At 36.3% G+C, this 23,166-nt stretch overlaps 1 pseudogene; it reads left to right on the top strand.

Moving 5' to 3' along the window:
• LOC122334857 overlaps positions 1-20,561 on the top strand; it is a 30,945-nt pseudogene extending 10,384 nt beyond the window's left edge.
• The last annotated feature ends 2,605 nt before the right edge of the window (positions 20,562-23,166 follow it).

The following is a 23,166-nucleotide window of genomic DNA, read 5'->3' as shown; positions in this document are numbered from 1 at the left end:
TTTCCTTAAAGCTGACCTGGTAAGGGAAATCCATCCTGAAATTCATCATTCTCCCCTATTTTATGGTGATTTTGTTATGCCTTGTACTGTGGCTCAGCAACTTACTAGAACACTTTAGTTTATTTAAAGGGTTACTCCACCCCAAGATTGTGTCATTAATCACCATAAAAGATTCAGAAAAGTATGAAAGACATCTGCCATCAGTGGCTCAACCGTAACTTTACTTAACAATTGGGTACAGTAGTTGTAGCACCATTTTGGATAGCGTAAACTTTTGTGTCAGCTGAAATTCAAATACATATAGTCTTTTTGTACAAATCAAAGCATAAATATGCATACAAGACATACTTTTCTGTCAGTGGGGCCGTCATAAGCCTCCTGGTTTTCATCAAGAATATCTTAAATTGTGTTAAATTTTGGAACGACACAGAAAGGTGAATAATGCCTTTTTTGTGTGTGATAGAGTAACTCTTTAACATTTTGCTATTTCATTTAGGATGTTTTTATGTATATATTTATGTACGTTTTTAGACATGTTTTCACTGAACTTTTTAACAAGCGTGCTACTTCTCTTATCTTTTTAGAATGATAAGGGCCAGTGTCCTGCTGATGTTGTTCCAGAGCCTCTAGATATGCCTCTTGAAATAGCTGATGCCGCTGTCCAGGCTAAAGAGCTGCGCACACTGCTGCAGGAGGTCCTCCCCAGACCCGACGCTCTTCTCCCGCTTCTGCCGGGCCGACCTCTGGGTCTCCTTTCAGATAAAGCTCGTGCCCAGCTTTCAAGTATGGGACTTCGCATTGGAGACAAAGTTATCATAGCCGGTCAAAAGGTACTGCATAGGTTTAATGAGCAAGCATATTTTATTTATATTTTTATTTGTATTGCACGTACTGTGGCTTGCCTTATCTAAACCTAATCGTCATTATTTTTCACCAATTGGTCTCAACGTAATTTTTATGAAAACACAATAATAATATTAACATCATTTTAACATGCATGTCAGTGTACAAGTTTGTTGAGCTTAAGCATTTTTAACAGGGGTGTACTTATTTAAGTATACACTTCTGAATAAAATCTTAAGACCACGGGAAACTTTACAAGATTTTATGTTTCACGCTGGTGGATTGTAACCAGTTTGTAGCAATGCTTAAAATTGCCAAAAGAAGAAACAGGACCAAGAGACAAAAAAATAAAAACTTAATTTAAACTCAAATAGGCTGTTCATAAGCTGATCAAAAGTTTAAGTTTTTTTATGTCATTGTTCTTCAGGCAGTAACGATGTCATGATTTCCTGATGGCAAAAACAAAAAGTAGTCTTTTAGTGTGGCAGGATTGTTGAGCCCCACTCACAACATCCGATCACTGCCAAATAAGATTCTGAGAGTTATGGGACCAAAAAAATCACCTGCTCTGCGCCGGAGAATCTGACAGACTGTCACCGTAAAGACACAGGCTGATCCTCAACCCAAATTAAGGCCCTTACAGATGCTGACTGCAGCTCAATAACAGTAAGACGGTATCTGTGAAACAAGGATTCCTCTCCTACTATGACGCAAACCTGCCCGTTTGTAATTTGTAAGATAGCACCAAACATGAGACATTAAAAGGTGGAAGAAAATGTTATTCTCTAATGAGAAACATTTAGCAGTCCTAATGCCTTCCAACGTTACTGGCATGTTAAAGAAATCCCATTGAAGATGTTTTCTACATTGCACAGTGGAGGAGACTCCATCATGATCTGGTGTGCTTTTTTCCTTCAGTGGGATAATGGATCTTCATGTTGTGCAGGGGCGTCAAACAGTGGTGAAGTATGTGGACATGTTGCAGGTGCATCCCTCTAGACTGAGGACCTTGTCTGAGCGGTAATGACTGGGTCTTTCAACAGGACGACAGGATGACAGTGTTACTGCCTGAAGAAAAATGACATGAAAGCCACATTTTTGTGCAGATTTGAACTTTTTAAGTTATGCTCTTGAATCTATGCTCTTGAACTTTTGATCAGCTGATGAACAGCCTGTTTGAGTTTAAATACAGTTTTTTAATAAATTGCCTATTTACTATTTTTTGTCTCTTGGCCCTGTTTCTTCTTTTGGCATTTTGAAGCAGTACCCGCAACCTGGTTACGATCCACCAGCATGAAATATAAATACTTGTAATGTTTCCTCTGGTCATAAGATTTTGTTCAGTAGTTTGTAATCTTATATTTTATTATATAATGCTTTTTCTGTAGCATATGTGTCTTAATATTTTGAGGACCCCTTTGTGTGTGTGTCTAGCAATGAAAAGTCATTGTGGGGCCATTTTATGTGTGTACAATAATTTATTTACATGTCTTAAAAACCATGATCAGCAAGGTATTTGATTTGCTTTAAATGCAGTGATTATGCAAATGTGTTAGGTCAGTGCAAACTAAATTTAAAGATTCACATTGGCAGCAAATTTGTATAAAATGTATATCTGCTTTGAAAATCAAGGACATGTGTGTGCTTGTTGGTCCTCACCTCAAATATAAAGATGGCTTACAGATGCTAGAGTTCAAACGTAACAGGTTTGCTGTGATTGATATTGATTGGAGCAATTGAGAAATCAAATTTCATAGAAACAGGTGCACCCCCACACAATGTTCTGCAAAATGAGAGTTGTCGGAAAGAAATGACTTCATGCACTGCTCCCAGCCAAGAACTAAAATGTCATTGAATGGTATCCTGAAGCTGCCACGCAATCAAATCTGTCCTACATTCTGTATAACCGTCTGCGATTCACTACAGCTAAAAGGCAGCCGCATTGCAAGCTGCAGTCCATTGTGACATCATCAGTAATGGACAGAGATTTAGCCGGGGCTCTCAAATCCATTTGCAGAGGGTACAGAAAATAGTGGGTCAGAAAACTGAAAGAAGAGTAAAGAGACTAAAGGGCTTGCTCATCTGTATTGTCATCGCAGAACGAATTCTTTTTACATTTTTCTTTTTTTTCTTTCTTTTTTTGGCTGACTCCCGCCCGCTCTTACCTACACACCAAATTATCCATTAATGAAATCCTCCATACATTGGGACTAAAGTGAGCAGAGTGCCTAGAATCTGCAGATTGGCTAATCAAAACCCCATTATCTTCAGGGATCCTTGGCGCCCCTGGCTTTCTTTGATCCCCATTTTACATTTAACGTTATTTTTATCCAAGCTCATTTGCCTGTTTATGAATGTCGGCGCATAAGAAAACAAGGTCGGCTCTCCGGCGACCGGTCGAACGGGCCTAAATACGTGCCGCTGTGTGCGAATGTGCTTGTTTGTTTCTGGAATAAAGAAGTAATCACTTTTCATTGCCCTCCGGAGTACGGAGCAAGATAAAGAGAGCGTGAAACAGGTCTATTGAACATGTATTATCGCCTCGGCAGCCCACGCGGCCAGAAAACTATTTCTCACACTGTCCCCACAGAGCCTCCCCTCCGTTTGTTAAAGTGTTTCAGCAGGATGCTCCTGTGGTCCCGTGATTGAATGCATTAGGGAAAAGTGTAAATCTTAGTTTACTCTCTGGCTGTCGCTTGTTTTGCAAGGCTGGGATTCTGCGGTTTCTGCGGCAGTCACGGAGTTTGCTGGGGTCTTTGGGCTGGAGTGGAGCTTTACCAACCAGTGGGCAAGAATGATGGATCAGTAGCTGGCGTTCAGTACTTCACCTGCCCGATTAAACACGGTAAGAGTAACTTACCAACTGGAAACTTTTTTTCGCATAATGATACTTGCAAAAAGTTATGTTTTTCGGACACTTTTTTCGGAAATAGGCTCATTCTCCAACTCCCCCAGAGTTAATGAGTCGAGTTTTACCGTTTTGGAATCAATTCAGCCGATCACCGAATCTGGCGAAAGCACTTTTAGCATAACTTAGCACAGATCGCTGAATCCAATTAGACCAGTGATATTAATCTTGTTAAACATATGTAATATGTATAGTTGGTGATGTCTGTTTTTGAACAAAATCATTTCTCTCCGCCCCTTTCCAGGAATATTCGCCCCCCTTTCTAAAGTTAGCAAACTATCGGAACGCCGGAAAAGCAGTCCCCGCCAGCCCACTGCTCCTGTCCCCCACCCAAGACGGATTGATTTGGCTCGGGTCACGCCCAAGGTCAACACAGGTACATTTCTCATTGACCCGGTTGTTTAATGATCCCCTTTACATCTCACAAACCCAATATCAGGAGCATCCCAGCGGCCACCACGGACTCAAAGCTAATTACCATCCCAGAGGACCTGCTTGATAAATAAACTTACACAAGTGTGAACTGCAATAGTGGTGATAAAGCAGTTGGCATTACCACTTTATTATGTCCCCTTTGGGGTTGTAGGGACTATAAAAAGCTGTGTGAGCACTGAGGAATCATTGAGGGAGTTAATGTCACTTGTGTGCCATTACAGCCTTCACCCCAGGGCCCATTTATACAGATGTGACACCCACCGATGTGTGTAGTGAATCACACTAACATGCATAAACTCTGCTTTTGTCACGTATACAAATGAAAGAGGACAAATGACTCATTTAAAGTCTTCCTGTATTATCATACGTGACAGAAAAACCCAGAGGGATTTCATACAAGGGAGGTTGATGTAACATACTTACTGAAAATGTAAGATACACAATATTGTATTTCCTTTTGTTGAACTAATTTTGATAAAAGCAATATTAAACTTGCAGTCTTTCTTTTGATCAATGCTTATGTATCAATATCAACTTGGCTGATATGTCATGCCGATTTTCAGTATAACGTCTCTTGCTGATATGATACTATTTGAATGCGTTTTATTGGTTTCATATCATATTCTAGCCTATACTTTATTTTAGAGGATAACATTTTAAAGGAGAAGGCACTGAATATAATATAGGCAAACTAGCCTACTTCGCCTTAGAAGCGAGCTGATGAAAAACAATAAATATAGTCAGTGCTTTTTGTTTGGGAACGCAGTTTTGTAAAATGCTTATACCAAAATATTTAGACAACAGACTTTGCTCATTCATTTCAGAATGACCATAACAACATATAGTTGCTGTATGAACGAGATCGTTCAAGTTATCCTGTCTCATAGCGCAAAGTCACATTAATGTTTTCATTGCACATTTCCTTTTATCTTAGTTCATGCACATTTTTTCTGATTAGATAAAAAGCTGATCCTGCTCAAATATGCATAAGGTTTTGATGCACATTTTTAGAATTTATATGCATCTTGGCGTTTCCATTTTTTTTTTTTTTTTTTTTTTTTTTTTTACAATTTTTTTACAATACATTAGTTAAATACATTAGTGAATAACTACATAACTACACAAACAAACACATAGACACATACAATTTTGTACATTCAAAGAAAAATTGGAAAAAAAGACTGATAATCATATCACCCACACACAGCTCTAAGGGCATCGTTTTTAAGTACAGTATCGTAACACCTAAATATCCTGTAACCTGCTGAGACTCTCATTTCTCATAATACCCGTCTGCGAAGAGAGGTAGCGTACCCACACAGACTTCCATTAGTGCACTAATGCTGATATACAGCAGTTTCTCTCATCACCTCTGTTACACTAGAGACGTTGCCTTGCTCTTTCTGTGTGGCGAGTGTTGACTTGACTTGACCAGGTTGATGTAACATTGTTGATCTGTTTGCCTATTATATCAGAGACAAGCATTTCTACTGTGTCTTCCTCTAGGGCACAGGTATTGTCCACTCAGACAGCTAAATGCAGACATATGGATCTCAATAGCTTTGTGTGGCAATAGCACTTTTATGAAGAGCCCCTTAAGGCATTGTAATACGACAAATGTTTGTTCTTCTTCCCCTCTTATGTTTTATCATCCCGATTTGTGTGTGTGCGTGTCTGTAGTTACATCCTGAAAAAGTGTAACTCTTTATTAACTGTTTATAAATAAGTAATAAAGTTATTCTTGTTGACTAGTTTAAACTGTACACCACAATTAAATTTACACACTGGGTTTGATAAAATGATAATGATAAAAACATTATTATATTATATTTAGGCATAAGATTTTAAATAATTATGCCTAAACAGTTAACCATGTAAATAATAATAATAATAATTTGTAATAATGACACCTGTCAGTGATGTTATCTCCCAATAGAAACACCTCCCTACTATAGTCCCGCCTCCTCACATTGTTCGACAGCTTTCTGTAAAGACATAGGAAATGATAACGTAAAAGGAATCACGATTCCATTTAAGTTGTGGCAGTTTACATGCATAACGCAGAGAAAGTGAAAAAGCAAATGTGGTAATTAATATCATAATTTAAATATGACTCATATCTAGTAAGACATGGGAGTACAGTTGCAAATGGACTTGGCTTTTTCATTTGAACTGAGTCACTGTGCAATCTCAAAAGCAGAAATGCATACGGTAATTCAAGATTTGCATTCGGATTATCGCAACTTACGCTCACATGTGGAAAAGGCAATTAAAATTACAATTTGCAATTCCTTTTGAAAAAAAGTCCAGTATATCCTTCCATATCATAGATATGAACCTGAGAGAATTATCACATCTTTTCAGAGAAGCACAATTATATTTTATCGACAGCTTTGTTATGCCCACCCATTGTTCCTAAACCTCTTTAGTCACGTTCTTCTCTGCACTTTGATTGGGTGGGGTTGAGTCACACTGGGCACATTAAGCCTAATATGAACATACTAGAAAGGCGACAGAAAGCGCTCCGTAGGGTACTTGTGAGTCACTCATGGACAGACTCCAAATGTGACGCACATTTAAACACACAATTAGAAGAATGCCACGCGTGCACTCCAACACGCTCACAAAAACCATATCCAAGCAACACGTGCGTCTTTTAAAATGACACTTTAACGATGTCACCATCCTCTCGGCCACCACAGAAGAAACGACAACTGCATGCTGTCCTCTAATCAGTGCCTTTTCAAGGTGTTTCTTTTTCACTTCTATCCCTGAGGCGATTTGAATAGTGGACTGTGGTGGATTTCCATGTTCCCCGTTGATTGATTGTCCAATGAAGCCAAACTTAATGAGCAGTTCTCACATCAGGCTGAACAGACTGGCAGTAATTTGTCATGAAAAGAACGGAGGAGAAGTGGTGTGTTTGTTATCACTGTAACCCTTTGCATTAAATCTTAATATTTTTTTTTATGTGGTTGTATAACCGTCTTAATTTCACTTTTGATGTAAACTGTTGATATTTAGTAGAAGATCATTTTTCAAGAAAATAATAACAATAAAAAAGTTCATATTAAAAGATCTCCAAAAGTCCAACTATATGCAAACTGAGAGAACTTTTTATATTTGATGGCCATTTTGTTTTGTTGATTTCAGTATGATAAAAGGATATTTCATTGAGCAATGCGTTCCATAAAAACAGATGATGAGTCTAGTAGCGTTTAATGCTTTTGCTTTAGGGTGGGCCATAAATGTTTTGGCTGCATAAGAATGAATTCGTAAGATTTTAATGTGCATGTTGTGCTTTCATTTTGGGGCGTCTTTAAAACACTCCACGTATACCCCATTTGAATTGAGTGAACCAGATTTCACGGACACTTTTATAATTCATTTCCATTTTGCTACTTGGCATTCTTTAGTGTTTATTATGTTCAGCAAAGCACAATGCACAATTTTTCCAAGCTTTATATCCTAAGGATGCTGAAATTGTTTCTCTTCAAGATTCACAAAGGCAAAGTTAATTAAAACTTTAAAGTGAAAATCTCTTTTTCTTTACTATGTAGCAGATGTATTTGATAGAGAAAATGTTGATGTCTGTATAATGTCTGTATAAGAAACTAAAAGTTGGTTCCCAAAAAACCTCATACTTTATTATTGTATAATTACAGTTTATTAATTTAATATTAGGAATACTTCATTTTCATAATCACTCTACAGCTCCTCATAACCGTATCACTCCTGTTTTCTTTTTTTTTCTCTTTATTTCTGTCTCTCAAATATCTGGATCTTTTATACATTGGTTTGTTTAAAGTATATCATATTTAATTGTACAATTACTTGGTGTTTACCCCAATGACCAACCTGTTTAATTTATTAAACATTTGCTTATATTTTATCAGACTTTTGTTCTAGTAAAGTATAACATGAACTGTTTCCACTGTTTGTCTTTTCATGATATTTATTCCAGCGTTAATATTGAACTGGTTAGTCTTAATAATGTTTGTAAAGGTCAGGGATGACACGATCTTGGTTGTTTTGGTGTGCTCACTGTGCATATATTAGCATTTTGAGGGGTCCTTGGGGACTGCGTGTTGAAACACTCCAATAGATGCTGATTCTTTGTGTGGGCCTCGTGTACAGAACTAATGATTCTGATGCTTTTGTTTTTGTGATTTGAACATGATGCACATTCCTGTTTTACATGATTTATATGATGCTGAGAAACTGGCGTCCAAACTCCAGAAGTCTTTGAAAAGACTGATTGTATGAAATGTAATTCCACACAGGATTGCATCATAAACAATGTCGTATTGAGGTGATGGGAGGTTGGGGTGCAGATACGTTGCACCCAGTGACGTTGTTTCAACTTGAAATTACTTGTTACCCGCTGCCTAAACATTTTTAGTTTAGACAACAGTTGTCATTTAAATTAACATCATTTAACGTAACTTGCCTCAAATAAAAAGTGCATTAAATTTGTTTGTTTTTTATTTTTGTCCCTTCATAATATTCAGATTGAACCATTGATGGAGTATTCTGATGATGTTTTTCATTCTTTCCTGGACCTTGAAAGTGCAATTTACTTGGCAGTCAATGGAACAGTCACAAGTCTCCCAGTTTCCATCTGAAATATCATCTGAAATTGTGTTCTGAAGAATTATTACCTTAAGCCAATTCAAAATTAATGCTCTCTTTGTAGAGACAATATCTTTATCAAGCACTTTTTCTGATTAACAACTTTGCTGACAGTTTTCCTTTAAGGATAGCCATGTTAAAACCACAAAAGAGATACTTTTCAAAAACTCATACGACCTGCTCTTTAAAGGAGATTGTATTTTGATGTTATGTTATATAATGGAAATAAGTCTGTCTTCAACTCTACCTTTTAGAAGTGTGCTTTTCATTTCATTTTGAAGCTATGTCTCTAGCTTCAAGTACAGTTAAAAGAAGATGTCCTTGGATTTTAATTCATTCTACATACCACTGCCACCTCTTAAACGAGGGTGGGCTAATACATTGGTCTGAGATAACATTTTTGGACTTTGTATTTTAACAGACTGTGTTTGGGGGCATTAACGTCCGTTCCAAAAGTCTTGGCTCTCGCTTATCAATTAGCCTCTAAACTCACTGCATTAATGAACTCTTTAGCCCATGAAGGTCTGTGAATATGATGGCTTAATGAGAGCCCTCATTCCAAACTGCTTTCCAAGGGCTGGAAGGTTAAAGCTGCTTCTCTTGTGTGGCCTATTTCTTGGTCCTTTAAGTGCGGTAGATAAAGTTTTTAGGTCTTGTTAGATGTCTGCGGTACTCTGCCAAGACTTGGGCACTTTTCCATGCTTCCACAAGATTAAAATTTGGCTGGAACTCAGGCAGGCTTCAAAGACTCCATATGAAAGGCCTGAAATGCTAAAATAATTAAATAAAGCGATTTTTGCATTTCATTTAGTGTCTATTGGTAAATTAGTTTTTATTAGTTTTAAAGCAACAACTTTGAACAAACCGTTTACTCTGTGTATACAACTTTACATTTTACCACCTGAGACTTGCATTAGAAGAGGGTACTGAGCCATACCTAGGAATCAGAATGTAATTGACAATTTTTATTTTATTGAATTACATTTTTTTTACAGTTCAACATGAATGTCAAATGCCTAGTTCACAGAATTGCAGACTTTATATACCATGTTCTTTTAGCTGCATGTGCATCTGTAATATAAACACATGAAAACCAACAAGGTAATCGATAGCGTTACCCAAAATTCTGTGAAGTAACTTTGTATTAGTATGGCGCTCTTCCAGTAATCTGTAGTAAGTAAAAATAGAAATGTTATTTTCTGTTATTTTTCCAGGGGCGTTTGAAGTTTTGTCATTCACCCAAAATAAATAGTTTGAAATTCACTCAGTCTGAAGTCAGCTGGGAAGCAGATTGTTTAGCAGCATTCTCATAACATGTCACGTGACCTTTAGATGTTGGCAAGCCTCAATTGCTATGTTGGGTACTTGCGACTGTTCAGTTTTAACATTTATTTTTTCAGTGCAAGGACAGATTTTTGTGCTGCTCATATTCGTTGAGGTTTTTCACCTGGTTTATCATGCTAATTATTTAGTATGATAATCACTGGTTAATTATTTAATTGGTTTGACCACTTAGTGACATTATAGAGCTTAGCTGAATTAATTTTAGCGCTAATCCATGTAATGCTTCTCCTGCAATTACCGATTGCAGCGTTATGAACCTTTAACACTTGGCTCATCAAGCGACATTCACACTGACAGCTATTTGCAGTGACAAAGTGACCTGAAGTCAGTAATTTTCAGCGAGAGTTGGCAGTATTACGTGACATGAGTGGCGGCGACCAATGTCGATGTGTTAAAGTTTAACTTTATGCAAATGAGTAACACAACATGGCGAATACCAATAGAAGTGATATCCCTTGGTGAGATATTATACAGGCAAGAAGGAGGAGAGGTTAATGGTAACTGGGAGTAATTTGTCTGTTCCATATGGTAATGTGGGGCAAAAAAGATGTGTAGGAAAAAACTAATGTAAAATTGTATTCATCAAATCGTGATGCATTTTTTTTCTGGAGTTACTGTAGATTCGGTGGCACCACCAAGAAATGTTTACTTCCAAGAGAAGATTTATATATAGTTATATAGTTCCGTTCTATCTGTCTGTACAGGTCTTCTTTCACGCAGTTGTTCTACCTCTCGTCCTCTTTGGACTCCAGACAAGCATCAGACGACCACCGCTGGCCACTCCACGTCAAAGACCACCGCTGAGGCCATGGCAGGAAAGGACCCCTCCTAGCACCAGATCTGCTCCCCTCCCACCCGTTCCTCACCGCAACACCATACTCTGGTATCTCCTCGATTCAAAGTCTAGTTTTTGCTGTCTACAGTAAACAGGATTTTGTATTTGTATTTTAAATAATAATGTCCAATAACATTAACACAAAATGAACCCTGAGGAGGGATTAGATTCTTAACACGGTCTTGCGTCACCCACAGAGACTAATCCCACAGCAAATATGTGAACATAATTGAGTTGATTATCCAAAAAAACTACTTAATAATGCATTATCCCTTTGCTGACTCATGCTCTGCTGTGCGCTATTCACAGCACTTACAGATAGGAATGCATCGATCAGGATCGGTATCAGGTCATTTTCTGTGGATCAGGTATCGATCAGCGAGGCGGATCCAGATCCGATATCGTTCGTACACTAACTATTCCGTGATATCATCGAGCCCCAAGAAAGGCAAAATAAACATTATAAAGCCCCATAAAATGCTTGTGCACTACATTTCAAGTGTTTTGAAGCTGTTCAGTGTGAGGTGCAGATGAATATTTTGTCATTATATTCAAGTTCGCTAAACTCTTCTCTCAGCTGCGGCTGTCTGTCATCAATCACTTTTATCTACAGCGCTTTTAACAATACAGATTGTGTCAAACCACTAAACAGCATCAAATAGGAAAATAGACTGATAGTAATGTATAAGTCATCCTCCATTCAGCACTCAAACTGCGCGTCACGTTCAGTTCAAAACAGTTAAACTCTCCTAAAGAGCACTCAATAAGAGATTTAAAGCTGTCAAGAGAAATGCTCAATATAGCATCGCGCAGATTTAATACACCACGCATCAACATCTCTTCCTCTTTAAAGTTTTCTATGCGGACTCGGAGGGCTGCGCAGCCTGCCCGCTGTGACTCCATGTTGTTTCAAGCACATCGTTCTGCACATGGGATGCGCATAAGCGTTTTGTGCTGGTCTGAAGTGAAGCCTTTCGTATTAGGATACTTTTCTGCGCAATGAAAGATTATTAATAGTCTTCCTTGTTTGGCTTTATCTACCACACTTAGCTGCCTTCATTACTGTGCTATACATTTAAAAGAAATGTCTTGAGAACCATAAGAAGGTTTAACGTTCTTTAAAGTTGTTCCCTGCTTGCATTTCTAAAAAAAAAAAAATATGTGTAGCTACAGTAGCCTCTTACTGGGGGAAAATCCTTGATAATTTTCTTGATAAATCTGGGTGGCCAGCACTCTCTCAGATTTAAAAAACTACTAATAATTATTATTATTAATTTAAATGTATTTATTTACTTAATTTAAACTTTTTAAACTTTCTAAGTGTTTGTAACCTTTTCCAAGTAACCTTCCTACATATTTGGTCATTTGACACATGAAATTGATGATACATTTATCATTTTAGTGTATGATATATAAGATACATTATCCGTTGCAGCTTCACTTACATTCTCTTGCATTTTGAATGTAATATGTTTAACCTTTTTAGATGGATATTAATAGTAGAAGGATCATCCATATAGTGGTAATTTATTAGGATAATTGGATGGCGATTCTACAGTGTAAGAGATCATGATTTTACCAAAAAAGTGTCTGATTTAGCATAAAGTGAAGAGATAATGAAACTTTTTTTTACACCGATTACATCCTTTCATCAGGGATTGCTCGCAGCAGGACCCCTTCAGCCAGCAGCACAGCGCAAGAGAGTCTAGAGGTGCATTTGGGGGAGCGTGTATTGGTGGTGGGACAAAGGACAGGAGTTGTCCGATATTACGGCAAGACCAGTTTTGCTCCAGGTACGACACTATTGCCTTTCTAATAACCTCCTGCAGTGTACGATATCTCTGGAAAGTGCATTACAGGTCAGGGTTAATTGCGCATTTAGAGAAATTCGATGGCTTGTCTTTTTGCCAATGTGCTTGAATTGCTCTCCGTTATGTACCCTCTGAATGAATTAAAGCCATATTTCAGCAGCAGCATAAATGTTTCAAAAGACGTCTAATATTACACAATGGAGAGAAACATTTTATAAATGAGTAAAAGGCCAGCCACTCAGATTCGCTTAACGCACACTTTACCTGTCAGTCTGCTGGGATTTTATATTTGCTACGCTGCTAAGTCTTTAAGTTGAATGCAGCAGTTTTCAAACGTATACCACATAAAGGTTATTCACTTAATGGGGCTGGGGTTCAGGTGAACTCAGCAGTTCTTGAGCATTATGTGAAGTTATTTGCTGTATTTACTGCCCGTATAAAGTACACTAGATGTTTTGGAGGATTTTAGGGACACTTACTTGTTTTCCAGGCCTCTTTGTTTGGGCCAGATTATCCAGATGAATGCTTGGGGGGTGTATTATTGTAAATAGTATGAAATAAATAAGTAATAAAAAACTCAATATTAGAACAAAAAAACGCTATATTGCACAATATTTATTTTTAGCTTGACTGTTTTGGATCAAAGAAATACAGCCTTGATGAGCTCCTTAATAAAACAAAACAAAAACGACATATAAAATCAATTTTTGTAGAAGATTATTGGAGTCAGGAGTTATTTGAAATATTCAAGATGTTTCAGTGTTTGGCTGGAGAACAAACATGGGTTCACACAGATTGGTATACAGAAAAAACTCGATTTAATATTGTTTATGATTGATTGTGGATGAACCATAGTCAAGAATCCGGTCGCAGTTATTGCTTCAGTGGTACATTATCACTTTATGGCCACTGTGGAATGAAACGCATTGGTTTTAATACTTGAAGCTAGGCAAACAGCTCAATATGCTGTTTATTCTTCCTGGGACGTTAAATTTTCATAGTTGATTTGTATTGTATTGAATAAGCCACTGTGCCATTGTGCACATGAGCTGACCCATAACCGTATTAACTACTGGGGCTTGTGTTATTTTATTTTTATCAAATTTATCCACAAAGTTAAATACATTTGATTTAATAACATCGCGATTGAGTAATTGTGACTGAATGCTGCTGGTGTGTGGTTTGGGAAACTAGATTAGCTGAACTATTGGCATAAAAAGCTTAAACACGCTTGTTCCTGTACGCTAATTAATGACCGCTGAGTGCTGTTGAACTCGGCTCTGAGGTTTGTGCAGAGAGCACTTTCATGTATCAGGCAGCTCAGCCATTTCATCAAATCAAAAGCTGAACAACAGATTTCAGGGAGCTCTGGGATCATTTATTTTGGCAGGTATTATATTGGCTAGATGCGGACACAGGAGGGACAGTGTATAATAAAATACATTATATCCATGATACAAATATTTTTAAATTTTGTTAATGCAATTGTTTACAGTACTAGTTGTAAAAAAAAAAAAAAAAAATAAATATATATATATATATATAATAATATATATATATATATATATATATATATATATACACATTATTAAACTGCTAGATTATGAGACCATACCATATAGTGTTACCTTTTAGTAATGTTTTAATCAATACTCAAATAAAAATATTACTGAATATAGAAATAATAATTTAAAATGGTTAATCTCAGTTAAGGCTTAAAATAATAATTAGAATATTTTTAATGAAAGATTCTTTATTTCTAATAAATAGCTAATATTCTTCTAATATGCATGCTTATAAGCATAAAGCATAAAGAGACCCTAAAATAAAGTGTAATAAAGTTTTTTTTCTTTATAAATTTTCCTTCAAATTATTATTTTTTTTTTTGTCATATTTGGAGGCTGTGTAGATCTTGGAAATGCCCTGCTTTACATTTGAAGACCAGTATCATTACCATATTGTATTATCACAAATCAATTACATTTCAGACATGCAATACCGTAAGCACTTCCGTCCCTTCTAACACCATCACGCTTCTATAATGAAACACATGTAGTGCATGTTGTGAAGCTCAACAGCTTTTTTTTAAACCGAGTTCTGGTTTGCCAAGGGTCGATAGTCACTTATGAAGGCTTTGGACTTGTTGAATGAGCCTACTGAACAGTGGATTTGCTCATTTGCTCTAAGCAAGTAGTTATCTTAAAGTTTGCTGCTAGAGAAGAACTGGATTTAAGTGCCCTCATTTGGAAGTAAAGATTCAACCAGACAGTAATGACTTGCCATTTATGTTTTTTTAGAAAAAGAACATGGATCTTATCTGCCTTATTCGTGGAGTTTTATTGATGGGGTACTGAAAGCCCTAAGGTGAAATCCATCTTCCTCTCAATGTGCCCTTTTCATCTACCTTTCGTACATTCATAGAATAACAGCTCACCCTGCGCTCTGTGCCTTGCTTACTAAAAGCAACTGTTTGTTTGTCCTTGCATTACAAAGCATTACAAAGCTTTTTGGAAGGAATAACTGGATTTACTCAAATCGCAGGATTTGGTATTCGTTTGTTTAGGCTAGAGCTGTACTGAGAGATGACAGATTGGAGATTGTTTACCCAAGCTCAGGTCGGCGAGAAAATCGCTACATTTCTCAAAATGCGTCTGCTTGTACAATGTGTGTGTTTGTGTCCCTGACAGGATTTTGGTTGGGGATTGAGTTGGACAAGCCGAGCGGAAAGAATGACGGATCAGTTGGAGGAGTACGATACTTCAGCTGTCCCCCGAAACACGGAGTCTTCGCCCCACCCTCACGAGTTCAGAGGCAAGTGTGCCGTGGAGAATTTGGCGGCCGTAATAGCATCTTAAGAGTCTTAATTCTGGTGTCTTGCTGACTTTTACTATGATTATTTCTAGCCGACTGTGTCTTTGATTGTTGGATGGACATTTTGACCTTTCTGTACAGAAGCATTAATAAGATTGTGCATCGACATTTGCAAGTCATTTCTGCATGAGGGACGTACGGCCCCTACAGAAAATAACTGCCCTGCCCTTGTCCTCGGAAGACATTTAAAATGAGATCCCAAGATGGGATCTCTGATAAAATAACTGGACATTTTGGGCATAATAAACTTTTTTTAGACAAATAACATATCAGCACTATATAAATTAGCTGTGCCATTTTTTTATTTTATAATATACTTACTGTTATATAATATTATATTATATATTCTAAACTATTCAGAGTACCTCAGAAGGTGGACCATAGTTTATATTTGACTTTTAATAAATTTGTGGGAGGATATTGGAAAGGAATTACCTTCCTTTTTACTTTCTTTTTGATTAAAATCAAGCCTCTTTTTCTTACTCAATTTACTTTTCTTCAGTCAGTCTTCTATTATGGCTCTAATCCTTCCCATCATCAGCTGTCTGCCCTCCATTTGTCCCTCTGTACCTTTTTACGGCTTTATTCCCCTGGTGGTTATTCAACAAATGATCAATGTTCATATCTTCTCCATCTGTCATGAATCATATATTCTTAATTCAGAACCATTCACCTATGCCATACTCCTCTCTTTCTTTCTCACTGCATTTCTGTAAAGCTGACTGACTGACTGATAAGCATATTGTTCTAGAAGTTTTTTTTTTTTTTTTTTTTTTTTCTCGTTCAGACTTCTTAATTAACCTCAGGGCAGCCACAGCTGAACCAAGAAAGATTACTTCTTTTTTTTTTTTTTTTTTTTTTTTTTGTTAGAAGTCAAACTGAAATCAAAATAGACCCTATTTACTTACGAAATGCATGCCTCTGGTCTTAAAAAGCAATTTTCTGACCAAAAATAGAACATTCTCTCATCATTTACTCACTCCAGTGCCATCCAAGATGTATATGGCTTTTATCTGTGGAAAGAAAGGAACTGTATTTTTAGTAAAAGAATCCATCTCCACGAGCTTACAATAAAGTGTATAGGAACCTCTAAAAAGTGACTGTTGGTGTGGATGCTAATATAGTTTTAGTTATATTAATTCTCTATATCATTAGTCAATAATAGTTAAGTTTATTATAAGCATAGACTGTATTTATTTCACCTGCATCTTTAATTATTCAAGCTTTTTTAAAGTTGGTGGATTCTAATTGGCTTTCAACTCTTTTATTATTTATCAGAGAAAAAAAAAAAAAAAAAGTTCTGAAAGTGATTTAAGTGATATCAATTCCCTGCACTATTATAGTCACAGTTGTGGTATGGATATAATTAGAAATTAGAATGATTATTACAACGCCATTTTAGTTTTTGTCAATGGGCCTTTAATGTGCATCATTCATCATTGCATGTTCTTCTAAAGTAAAACTTCCTTTTCAGCTTGCATCATCTTGTATGTGGAGCGGAGAACATATTGTTAACCAATAAGCGGTAGTTATTGTAATGTTATTGTAGTTTTAGGCTGCTGTTGTTGGTCTTATGTATTGTCTCTGTTCATGTTAGTCAACAAAGATTACAGGAATAATAGCAAATGACAATACTTTTACAAAGAAGTATGACTATTAAGATACAGCCCCTAAAAATGCTTTGTTTATAGTAAGTGATGGTAGTATTAATTTGAATCTGGCTGTAAAATGGCAGACATTAGCTTTTGTTGAAATTTGAAATTGTCATACTTTTAAATTGTGAACATACTGGAGTAGTTCTCCGTGCTTAAGTAGACCTAAAGGCTCCACATCCTCTTGAAAAAAGCCTCCTCGCTAGGTACCTTCAGCCAAGTCAGTGTGCGGTGCGGCGGTTTTTCAGGAGAGGAACAGTCCTCAACAATTACAGCAAACTAGTATTTAAGTCTGGCGACGTTCTGGTGCAGGAACAATCATGTTTCACGATCCAGTCAGTTCCTAATAGACTATTTCACTCTGAAGTGCATCACATTATGAAAGTAAAATGGGTTTGAGTGCCATTTTACGTGTACTTCAGAGATTTTACCACGTCCATTGGAGAATCTTTCTTCTGCTTTTTTTTTCCGTCCTAACGTATATATGTTTGCGATTTTGTTCCTACACGTATTTACATGTCAAATTGTTTATGACAATTTTGACAAGCATTTCAATCAAAATAAACCCATGTGACTGTCACTATTTTTGAAGCGATAAATTTGTTGTTTGACCAGCTAGCGGAGTATCGCGCAAGGGTAAAATAATGCATCTTGACAGTTTTCTGGCAGAGCGTCAGTTGTAAAAAGTGCAGTGGAAGAAGTAATACTGAACATTCGCTTTGTTTTAACTAGCAGGATTCATGGCTCAGTGGACTGTCTGTCAGAGCTGTCCTCGTCTCGGATGAACTATTCCTTCACAGGTGAGCCATTCTGTTGTCTGCTGTCTGATTCCCTCTTCTCCGTCAAAGCTTTTAAGACTGGAGACAGTTTAGGCATTCCTTTTTCATATAAAACTGTGGGGTTTAGATGTTTGAGTCACTTTCCAGCGGATGTTTTTGTGTTTGCTTTAATAAGGAATCCGGCGCACTCTCAGTACTTCCTCAGCTATTGCCACACAGAGGAACCAAGCCGCAAAAGCCAAGCAAGCAGGTGAGAATAATGTCACGAGTTGTGATTATAATTATGATTTCATTTTATCAATGGTTTTGAGATAATCGACAACACCAGCTGCGGGATAGTCAGGTCTTATTAGACCATCATTTAAAGAAGCCCATATCTCAAGTATCCTGGTCAATTTTTTTAAATACATTGCAAATTAAATGGAACTAAAATGTTATTTTAACTTATAATTAACTAATATACAATAATTAACTAATATAAAATAAGCAGAAATGTACATTCATTAGCATTAATTAATGATGACCAAAATAAATTTTTACCAAAACCAAAATTACATTTTTCGTATTAAAGTTTATTTAATCAACAAGCAATCGATTGGATTAATCAACTCCCAAATAAAACATTGTTTGTTTTTTTTACAGTGACACCTATTAGCTGTTTAGTAGCATGTATATTACTAGAATATTAGAATATTAGCCATTTATTAGTGCAAATTAAGCACAAATAAAATAATAAATTAAAATACAAAATGGTAATTGTTACACTCCATTTAACAACTTACTCCGAATTATGATATAAACTTATAATTGCACAAAAAAGTTTAAATTGTAAGATAAACATGCAATATTTTTTCTGCCAATTATGCCTTTTCTCAGAATTATCAGAGTTATTTAAAAAAGAATGAATAAAAAATTTGAAATATGAATAAATAAAAGTCAATTGCAATTAAGTCAGAACCTTTGAAACTTTATTTATTCAGTGGTGGAAACAAGTTTCCATCGTTTTTGCACCAATTTGTTGTTGAAATATAAACTTATGACCACAGGTGTAAAATACTTAAGTAATTTTACTTGATTACTGTATTTAAGTATAATTTTGGGGGGACTTTCTTTGCAATAAAAACCTACATTTATTTTCACTTGATTACATTTCTGAAGAAAAAAAAACACTTTTCACTTCTTATAATTTTAAAATAAGTAAATAAAATATAAAACAAATAAAATAAAAAATGTAAATATACTTTTTCCTATGCACATTAAATATGGTTAATGTAGCTCAAATGTGCATGCATTATGTGAGAACCAGTAAGCGTTGTAGCTTGCATCAGATAAAAGTCTAGGTCCAACAGTTCAGTATCAAATCTGAGGAAGCATACTGAGGTAACAAAGTCGTGTTTTCCCCCTTAAAAGATTATTCATTATTATTTCTATTTTGATAGACCCATAAGCTGTGTGATATATTGACTGCACAAGATTGAATGCAAATAAAATCAGTGATGAATATTTAAATATAATATTTTTGTGGATAAGTTGTATTAACTATCTATTAATTAGTTATCCTTTTTTTTTTTTTTTTACTTTTACTCAAGTATGTTTTTGGCCAGATACTTGTACTTTTAATTGAGTAGGATTTTTACTGAGTATCTTTACTTTCACTTGAGTAAAAGTTTTGAGTACTTTTACACCTCTGATAATGGCTGTCATAAAAACTATTTTTATAACATTCATTTAAACAAAATCAATTTTAAGTAAAATATAATACATTTACATGGTTAGCTGACTATGAGCTATAGATTGGCTTTCTTGAGAAGGTTTAAGGTTATGCGACAATGTTAACAAGCTGTTTTATTGACATCTTTCTTATTCATGAAGTTGTTTATAAGGCATTATGCATTATAATGCCTTAAAATACACTTAGAATGTATTTTGAAAACAGGCTTCATAGAAAGTGTTACCAAAATTTCAAGTGGCAGAATTTTGGTGCATCAGTAATATTAATTAGATTCTTGTATCCAGTTCTCAGATTCTCTTTGTCTTCTGTTGTGCGTCTCTTGGAACCGTTCCAGTAATTTGCGGCGGCGCTGGGAGCACAGCCAGCGCTGGCTGGGGTACATCAAGGGCAAACAGCAGCGCTGGCCCTGGGCCTAACCGGGTGGGTGGCACCACCAGTTCCTCTGGCTCAGATGGCACTGTCAAACTCCACCTGGGCATGCAGGTCTTGCTAATTAGTGCCAATGAGATGGGCACCATCCGCTACATTGGCACAACTGACTTTGCCCTGGCCTCTGGCTGGAGCCTCGAGCTGCGAAGCCAGAGAAAGGAAAAAGCGATGGTTCTGTGGGCGGCCGGCGCTACTTCAGCTGTCGCCTGGCCACGGGGTTCTGGTGCGACCCAGCAGGGTCACGCACCCATGGTATCAACGGGGCCAAGCTGGTGGATGAAAGCAGCTGAGAACGCCACACGCGCCGAATCATGGGCTTCCCATCTCTCCATCCATCTGGCTTTCGCTTCATTTCATTGCCGTGGATTTGTTTTGACATTTCTGCCAACCTGAGGAGACATTTTCTTTCTAACTGCACTAAGACTCATACGTTCACAGCTGATAAACTGTTTACTCCATTTTCAAAGCTGAACTAAATGTAAAGTGAGGGAGAAAATAGTCCAATTTCATTTCTTCTGAGGTTTTAATTTTAGCCGGAGGTTCGAGATTCAGATGCTTCTGATTAAGTAAACGCAGTCTCTGAGCACTTTAATAAACATAGGGGTGAAGACAATGACTTGAATGGCAGGATTTAAGAAGTTGAGACGATTTAATAACTTCAGTAACTGTGACTGTATCAGCTTCTCAAATCCTCAGACGTTCTCTCAACAGAATAAAGCATCGCTTAGTGTTTGTCTAGTCCTGTCAGAAGGTGCGAATCCGCTTCAGAACATGGCACTTATACATTCGAGAAACTTGTAATCTTTCATATCGATGCGAGACCAGTTGCGATTAAATATAAGCACTTTAATATTATCATAATCCAAGATCTAATCAGCTCAGAGAATAAAACTTGATTGTACTTGCCAGATAGTTCCACAGATGATGTAGCAGTTGTTGCTGCTGACAGACTTAATCAGGTTTTTGTTTTGCCTGCTCTTGACTGAAAGATCCCCTAATAGAAACTGGAGTCAGTTTTGAAGTCATTTAAAGATGATACACAGACCATTAAAACAATGAGGGCTAAATCAGGAACTGAAAATATCTACCATTATTTTCAGTTTAAACTCATATCAGAGCGTGTTTGTGGATATGTTTTGTTTTTGTACGATTTGGTCTGTAATAACCGTTAAGTGACATTATAATGAACCAATTAGTATTTTTCATATATACAGGCATTTCTACATAGTTATATTAGATAATAAAAAAAGTTATTAATGAGAATAGATTGGCATAATTTCTCAAATGCAACTGTTCTTATTTTATTTAACCATTTAATGTTTGAATGCCTTTTTCAAATTCTAGGATGAGTATGCATTCGAAATTACGGATGTACATCATTTTGCACTAATGAGAAAATTATGAAAAGAATGTTTATGACATTGACTAGGTATCAGAAAATCCTAAAAAGAAATACATGAGGGTAAGAAATGGCAAAGAAAACCAATAAAGAAAAAGGAATATAAAATGAGATAATTTCAATGGAAGTTGGAGACTTATTGCACATTTCAGCCTGTTTCCACAGGGATGTTTTGTACTGTCTGTACATTATCTGCTTAGTGCTGGTTGTATACGCTTTTGTGTGGATTTAAATGTAGTATTTTAGTATTAATTTAAATCTGAATTATCAAATGTAATGCACAAAGAATGTTTGTCAGATTTGTCCATTTCAATTACAATAAAAGTTACAATATTTTAGTTTTTTTACTTTTACTTCTTTTCTTACTTATAAAGGGTTTAAGTTCATACTACACACATTTCTATGAACTATTTGTCGTATAAAGTTTGTCGCTCATTCAATGTAAAACCTACTCACTATTTGATTTTGGCCAAAAAAGTGTGAGCTTTAATGTATCGAGTCAGTTCCCATTAAGTTTAATCACGATGATCTGGTCCATTTTTTGACATGTTCAAACTAAATATATAATCAATTAGAGAAAATAAATTAGATGCAGTTTGTTGATTTATGAGTCAGCATCATTCGATTTAAAGATCCTCTTTCTGCACTTACATAATTAACACAATCTATTATTTATTGACATTTATTTTGCAGCAACTTTAATTATACATAAATTCGTACTGCACTTAATAACTACTTAATCGAGTAGAAGGTCAACTCTCCCTTTACATAAGGTTTACATCTTATTCAGGACAAGAACCATTCACTAACCCTTGCATGATGTAATAAGTTTCAAGCAACAAGCAGTTTACACGCGAAAGCGGCATGACGATCAAAACCCATCAGAAAAGCACGCTTTTGGACCAATGAGATTTCACAATTGGCTGTGCTGGTCACCATTATGCTGCAGAAATAAAATAAAAAAAAAAAAAAACTAGGCTTTTGTCAAAACGTATAATTGCTTCGACATGGTTGGTTAAGAAAACATTAGGATTTTGTTGTGAAGTATCACATTGTGACTACGGTGGAACCATCTGCTCCATGTTTACTCAATATCGTAAATAAAAATGGCTCAGTCCATTGCGCTGTCATATTTATGGAAACAGCTTGAGATGATTTGTGACATACTGAATTAGTATCCATTCGAAAATGTGTGGACTCTAGCCACGCAAAGGCCCCACATGGTCAACGTGAAAGCTTAGGTATGCCATGATTTTCACATTGGCCAAATATTTTTAATAGGCCTAATTTATGAGAGAGACACATTCCCAAGACATTAGACAGAGTGGATCAATGGATTCCTGCTGTTTGTGCCAGATTCTGATCCTGCCATCTGCATGTCAAAGCAGAAATTAAGATTCATCAGACCATTCGCCAATGTTCAATTATTCAATGTGGCGGTTCTGTGGAACCCCGTGACCTTGACTGACTTGAGAAAACGCTATCAAGGTAATGTC

This window comes from Puntigrus tetrazona, unplaced genomic scaffold (genome assembly GCF_018831695.1).
Source record: "Puntigrus tetrazona isolate hp1 unplaced genomic scaffold, ASM1883169v1 S000000656, whole genome shotgun sequence".
In the NCBI taxonomy this organism is placed as follows: Eukaryota; Metazoa; Chordata; class Actinopteri; order Cypriniformes; family Cyprinidae; genus Puntigrus; species Puntigrus tetrazona.
The sequence above is the reverse complement of the archived record's forward strand: the minus strand, read 5'-3'. Positions and strand labels throughout refer to the sequence as shown.